Raw genomic sequence first — 7777 nt, 5'->3', positions numbered from 1 at the left:
ACGTAAAACGTGAAAAAAAACTATATATATATATATATATATATACTAAGACAAGAAGTAGACCTTTGATACAAAATAAACGTATGAGATCAACAATAGTTTCGAATAGTCCTTCCATTGAACTTCCTGAGAGAATGTAGCCTACCAAGTTAACAATGGATGTCATGTATGAACCCATTAAGTCTCTGACTGGTCTAATCGGTAACATCGACTGTGTTGATATCGCGAAAAGGACTTCATATGATTACGTAAATAAGGCAGTGTGCTCCCCGTGAACACTTTAAGATACAGAACGGTCTGTTGTTTTGCTAAATACGACGTTAGCTAGAGTAAATGAGTACATAATCTATCCATATTACATTACCGTATTACTACTACTACTATCGGAGTACTCGATATATTGGTTACTACTTAAGCTCATCGTACGTAATACCCACTAATCATATACCTTGTTTTATAACTTAAATAATCATATACAGTTCCCATCAACGTCTAACTTTCTTACAATGCTTTTTCCGTTTCCGTCTCCCAAAACAGCCTTAGTGGGATTTTTCCAACGATCACCATACGTTCAGACTCACATAGACTCCGACTTCGAAGTGAATACTCTCGACAGATTGCGTGATAGTCGCCCATTGATGGTAGATCAGGCGGCATGATTCACCCTGCGTGCACAATTTGTGGACATATGGTAAGAAAAGAAAGTCTATGCCTAGTCAATTTTGCGAATCCTGGCCATCATTCATCGTTTTCTTATAGCGGGCGTGCTTCGTTCGTGTGACTTTGAGGAAATTGCTTTTATATATATATATATATATATATATATATATATATATATATATATGAAAAAGCATTTCATCTAACAGAAACGAACGCAATCGCGTCTCTACGGTGGGTACAACGCCCCTATCAAGTTGCTTTGTCAATCGGTTTCATCCTCGTCTGCGACTGAACCCTAACCGCGCGCACCTGTCTGCCATCAATCCAGAATCAATACCCCTATTGAGTTTATCAATGAAACCCACATGCATGAGGCAGGACGAGAAGAATCGCAAAGAGGACAGACGTAACAGGCACGAATGACTGGTCGACACGCTATAGCTTCTCAGCCTTGTAACTGTGCTATGGCGTCGTATTGTAATCGTTGTTCGTAATCCGCATATCTCCAGCCGTTTAAACAGAATCTTCCAGGTTGGTTAACTCGGGATGAGCCAAACAACAAATGGCCAAACACATGCAAACAACATACGGCAAAGTTGTAGGCGCAAAGACGCAAGCTGAATGACGATCTCAATAGACGTCCGTAAATTCTTGCAAGATATGTACATTTTTTTTTTTTTTTTTCTCTCATTTTTAATAAGTTGTAGTAATAGTTAGATAGTAGCTGGTAGCAGCTTAAGGAAGTAAATCAGTTGTAAAATGGTTTGAAACTAGAAGTTTAACCTCAACCCATCCTAATGACAATTGTATCGATAGCTGTTAATAAAGTTAATTTTGCTCATTTTGAAACAACTGCATCACTACGACTCTCCTATGGGCTGACCATGCGACTGGCCTTTATCCCGTTGTTTTTCATACTTCATTTTTGAATACACAATAATATGTTTTGTTCTTACAGCCATAATGATAATAATGTTAGGTCCAAGTGGCTAGCGTTTTGTTCCGTTGTTTCTTTCGGCGTAAGGCCAATTATTTCTGAATTAATTAAAAGCTACATAGGTACATTCCGCGTTCCTTAAAGTTTGTTGTCATGTCTTACAACCTATCGTCGTGATGGCATGCTGTTCTTTCTGTTTGGTTTTTACTGTTCATAGTAGTCTGTCTGCTCGAATTTTCTTATTTCTCTTCCCACAACCGACCCAGAAAAAAGTCTCCTAGCATCTCTCATACACTAACAATCCTTCCACGATACCACTAACAATTGCTTCTACTAATTCAACTTGATCGCTGCTTAGTTGGTTCGTTAGATCTTCGCTATCTACACAGCAGCTACAGATAGGTGACCAACCTGAAAAGAGCGCTCCAAACGTTTAAAGACCTGCTCGCCTCTACTTTAGGTGATACAGGGCATCCCTGACGTTCATTGAGACTTCGAGACACACCCCTGGCCAAACCCAGCTTATCCCCATTTTCGAAGCTTTGATCACATCTCGTAGCTCTCTCGCGCTTTTTTGAGACTTTAATAGCATGTTCTTGATTCTGGAGTCCCCAACTAGATTCAATTCAACTCAACTCAGACGTTCGACGTCAAGCCTTGAGGCAATTTCTTGTCGTTTTTCTGCGGCTGTGTCATCCGGCCTGTGTCCCCGTTCTTTGCAGAAGTTGGATTTTGCTGTTGAACTTATTTGCAGCTGCCCCTGTATTCTTTGTCGTCTTCTCTTTCCAGTTCTCCCTCTCCCTCGAAAGCACCTCAACCATCTGCTACCTGCATTTCAATATTCCCCTGCCCTCGTTACAGGTCTCCTTTTTACCCTGAAAACTCTATGCTTAGCGTTGCAACCGGCGGCGCAGAAAGACTCCACATCAGGAACCCACAATGCCTATGGTGGCACAAGACTTGCCCCAAGATTCCACCCACCGCCTGCGGTCCCGGTCAGTGGTACGAAGTTTTAAGGTCGATATTTTTAGAGACTATTGCCCCCTACCTTTTAGCCCAAAACCCTCTTGCGTGTTGCTGCTGCTGCTGCTATAACCAGCTGCATCGGTACCATCGTTAGCGCAAATGCTTGGTATCTTTTACTGGGCTCTGAGTTTCCTGGCAGTGGCGGCAGTATCTTCGCACTCGAAGCATCTGACGCAATTACGTTTTTCCCAGGGTCTGCCATATCTATACGGGCGCACATTCTTTGATTCAAAACGTTGAACGATGAATGAAACGCAAATCCCACCACAATTTCGCTGGCCTTTATTTTTCCTATTTTCGTGCTATCGTAATATTCTACACCCACGAAGCGCAAGGATGTGCAAAGAGAAGTCTTCAGTTGGCCGCTGGGTGAGTTGGCTGGTCTTGCCTTCTTGATGGAATTACAGCTTCTCGGGATTTTCGTATTTCGTGGTTACTTTAATACTTCATCGTCTTAGTTGGTTGTCGTCTTTTCCAGGGCATTGTCTTCCTTCCAGTAAATATACAGCCTCCACCATTCTCGCGAAACAAGCTAATGGGCGAAGCGTAAACGAACTGCGGTAATAAGAAAGCAAGGGGTTAACAACGAGAATAGACGCGTTCACTTTTGCAACTTAGCTGCGCCAAGTATCACTTTGGGGTGTGGGGATTGGCAGAAACCCCCTGAACAATTCAGGGCATGTGTTACCTATGAAATAAGCAGGGTTTAAGTAAAGGTGGTTACGGAGAGATTCGCCGCTTACCCTATTTAAGACCCAAGACATCCTACATTCTAAGCACGCAATCCTTAGGTTACTAGTCTTTTCTGCTTGGCTTTCGTATGAAAGCTGGAAAAACTTAACATTTCTGAAGAAACAAAATCCAGACAGTAGACACTTTCTTTTGTATGATATATAAACTATATGTAATAGAAGGTTTGAAGCTTACCCTCTTGAAGTAAACTGCTGGTTGATTATAGCGCCATTGGGTTAAAATGGGAGCAACGTATGCATTCGGAGCTAACGCACAAGCTCTACTTATGTGTTTCAAAAGCTCTGTCAGTCAATCATCCACACTAGGATGGTATCCATTTTACCAATTGAGGTGGTAAAAGTTTTGATTAAAGACATGAGACAGAATAATCATGTACTACTCTGAGACGGTGACTTTAAACTACCGGAGTTAAATTAAATTACTCGTAGAACTCCAGTTACGTGCAAAATGGCTTTACTTTTAATTCGGAGGAAAACATACCTCTTAATTAAGTTTACTCGACGAATAAATTTAATCCCTCCAGCACCTCATCCAACTGATGGTACTGAAGACGGTACTAACTTTCGTCTACCCAACACATTAATCTACGAAATACTCCAAACATATTTATTCAAAAAGTGACACTAGCTAAAGATTATTTGATTACTCTTAGAAAATCTAAGTTAGAAAATGCTGCAATTATCCCAAAACCTATGCTTGCATCTTGTGCAAGGGCAGGAGTCAGAAGTAGCCACGGGTACCCTATCGGCAATAGATTCTACTCGAAAAAGATGCACTTGCATACTATAGTAAATTACCCTGTTACGACACACATGCGCCCACCCGCACATGCGAGTAACCTTTTGCCAATCACATCATTTTATACAATTCTAACATAACAATTCGCGAGTAAGTACTATGGCGCTAAACAATACTGGTCTAGTCAAACAATTGTATCTCCACAGTGACCATAACTAGGCGGCCAGCATCAGCGGTAATAATTCTCACGATACCGGAATAGCGGTAATGACAACTAATTCAATTACTCCTTTTCCGTCCTTCCTTTTTCCCCTCTTGCATTCTTGCTTTATCCGTTTTTCTACTAAAGAGCCGCCACAGTGTCCTACGTTCTGTTCCCCCCGCTATTGATGACATGCTATCGCTGCCATCATTGATAGGACTGCGTCGCGTACCGACGACCAAAAGAGCACCGAAAGCTGCTATACGTTGCAAAAGGGAAGGGCGACGAACACAGAGCGACAACCGACCCGTGACAAGCTCGGCACCAGCCGATAGCGGTAATAATGTTTAAGGACAACACGTCGTCGCATTCAATACCACACCGCGGACAACAGTCCTGCCAGTGCTGATCCTCCTTGCCTATGCCGCTGGTTTTGGCCTCCTGTTCTCCGTCCTCCGTTCCGTTTCTATCCTAGTGTCGCAAGCTATAGCATTTTCTTGATTGCTCTTCTCGGCTTTGCTGAGGAAGGAAGAGGCCTATCGTATGGAGTCTTCTTCTTTCCGCTGTCTCCTTTATTTTTTTCTCCTTTTGCCCGTATGCCCCCCTATCCCTTCCTTTACTTTGCCATCAATGTGGACTCATCGCGGGACGCGCAATGGATATTGACGCTATCGTTACTACCGCTCGCTTTCTCCGCACGTGCATACACACCCACACATGACTAGCCTTAGTCTAGGTCCCTTGAACCCCTCTTCTCTCACTCCCGCATCTCATCCGAATGGTAGCAGTTCCCAATTCACTTGGCTCATCCACATCCTGATCACGTCTGTACACGGACATCTACGACCTACAGCAGACGCCTACGGAACAGGCTGACTGGCTTGCGGGGCGCCGGCCGCTGGGCTGCGAACTACATTGTCCCAAACCTATCATTGAACGACCGACACCCTGCGCCTCCTGAACCACCCCTTGCGACTACACACACACACGCACAGGCGCACCCTTACCGTACGATTCGGGAGCAAGTAATAGGAACTACCAGCAGCTATCAACCATATCTGAAATAACTATAGCCACGATCCACGCTATACCTACCCTATACTGCCACTACAATCGCTACTACTAATATTAACATACCATAGGTGTACCACACCACCATCACACTCAACCATGACCGGGTATGCCTACCTCGTGTCTATTGCAGGAACGAACGAGAATCGAACAGGCGCAACAATGGTTAGGCGGCTATTTGCAGACTGACAAAGTCCGCCGGCGGCGGCTTCAGTAAGCAAGTTTTGGAAAGAAGGCGGGGCAAGGTAGGGCAAATAGACTACAAGGAGCGCAAGAGGAGACGAGCTGCCATAGATAGCAGTCAATTGCGGCAGTAAGGCCTTTGTCAGGTTCACCTATAGAAGCCAGGCAGTTCGCTGCGCTAGCAGCTATTATCGTAGGCAGTGCTAGCTACTTCTGGCCTGGGGAGTATGGGCTCGAGCTTGAAATTGTTGGATGGAACAAGACAGGACAGGAACCCATCGAGGTGCCTTTCCCCCGATAAGAGTATAGAATAGAATGAGGTCCTCGCTTGAGGGCTGAAGACCAGTCAACCCTCCCACAATATATGAACCATTCCTCAGACCAAGGCCCGAACGATGGTTGCCTCTTCTACTCCGTAAGCTAATTCCCTTCGTTTCTTCTATAGCAAGACACCGCGTGTGCTCTGTCGATGATCGGCCCACACATTGGCAGAGACGGAGCCTAAACGAATGCTGTACAGCACGAACGACAGAACAGCATAGTAGCAGTATGCGGACCTTAAGGAATAAATAGGGCGGCTGTCAACCTCACTGGCAAAAACGCAATTGAATGGTGCATGGTAATAGGGCATTATCCGAATAAGCAGTTGAAGGCAGGATACATTAAAAAAAGGTGCCGATAACAAAAAACAAACGGGAACGTATCACGGAAATTGACTAAGAAAACGACAACGGTTACGCCAGTTTACTTGGGCCAACTGCTGGTGTGACCCGCTTTTTTCTATCATCAAAATGCTTTAAATAAAATGGTTTCATTAAACAAGGCGTCGTCAAATTTTTCTGATGCCATTTTGTTGCTCATATGCCCTTTACTGCTTTTCCGCCTGTCGAATTCTGAAATTGCTCAATGGATTCCAGAAGCAATAAAGAAATTTATTTATCTCATTAGGAAACATGAGCTAACCCTCATCCAAAATTTCACGGAAGTGGTATTCTATGAGGAGCTTTAATCATCCGTCGTGCTCTGAGTTTATGTGGAAGCAACAATCCCATCAATAAATGGTATGGGTCTAAAATTATGCCAGCAATGTATAGCACTATGGGTTGTTTTTTAGATTCAAAAATGCATGAACAGATTTGTCAAGGCTAAACGCTATTATAAATATATTTTCAAAAAACAACACATAACCAGGCCACTCTTCCAGGTAATCCTCAAAGGTCCCTCAATCAAAATCAAAAGAAACTTTTAGAAGGTGCTTAAAGTATCCGGTCTTCCAGATCGAGAAAATTAGTTTTGTCTGAAAGGAAGCTACGGACTCGTAGTGGGACAACAAAGTTTGTCTTCGAAGTACGAGTGAAAATCAGATATTGTACAATATTTCCAAGCCGAATGAGCCCCTAGCACGGTACTATATACTTCCGAGAAGACAAGGAAAACTCGCATGGATCAACGCAAAAATTCAATAACAAGAAAGCAATTAAAAAAAAGTACAAAAAAAAAGGACCGAAAATACATATGCAATGGCACTGATTTATTGATTAAGAAATCAAAGTGTGTTTTTTGAAAACGCCCATTTCACATAATTCACAAAAACCTCGCGTATACCTTTAAAGTGGCGACGATTCCTTGCAAAAACACTTTTAAGGCAATTGTAAACTATCCTTCGTTGCGGTTACGTCCCTTTAAACAGGAACCAATGAGTTCAACGTTACAAAGGCGAAACTCGTACCGATGAAGTACAGTTGGATTTCGTATGAGCTGCGGTAATATCGTAATTTTCGATAGAAAAAATCTTGCAAATAGTTTGGATTACACAAAGACTAGCGCTGGCTATCCGATAATTTTATCCTTTAAGAAAACGTGGCTTTGAGCAGCCTAGCACTCTGGAATTGAAGAGATATTGCGTGTAGAGTATTTGAACAAGACCTCAACAAACCCAAAGGGTCAACGTCGAATCACCTATGATTACGATTAAAATCCTATTTACGATTCTAGAAGGAATTTCGGAAACTCGTAATGGAACAAATGACAGTTATATTGAATAAACAACAAATCCATGGGGCGTATATTGTCAGTATATGCGAAACTCTTCATCAGCGGATCATATCTGTTTTTATTTGGATGCAGCTTATGAACGAGTTGTTCTTTTCTATTTTTTATAGCACCTAGTACCTTTCAATCGGTATTGCTGGAGGCGAATTTATATA

At 42.8% G+C, this 7777-nt stretch overlaps 1 protein-coding gene across 7 annotated transcripts in view; it reads right to left on the bottom strand.

The window, feature by feature from the left end:
* LOC111262072 (uncharacterized) overlaps positions 1-7777 on the bottom strand; it is an 84054-nt gene that overhangs the window by 25550 nt on the left and 50727 nt on the right. The window lies entirely within an intron of this gene.

This window comes from Varroa jacobsoni, unplaced genomic scaffold (assembly GCF_002532875.2).
Source record: "Varroa jacobsoni isolate VJ856 unplaced genomic scaffold, vjacob_1.0 scaffold_625, whole genome shotgun sequence".
Lineage (NCBI taxonomy): Eukaryota > Metazoa > Arthropoda > Arachnida > Mesostigmata > Varroidae > Varroa > Varroa jacobsoni.
The sequence above is the reverse complement of the archived record's forward strand: the minus strand, read 5'-3'. Positions and strand labels throughout refer to the sequence as shown.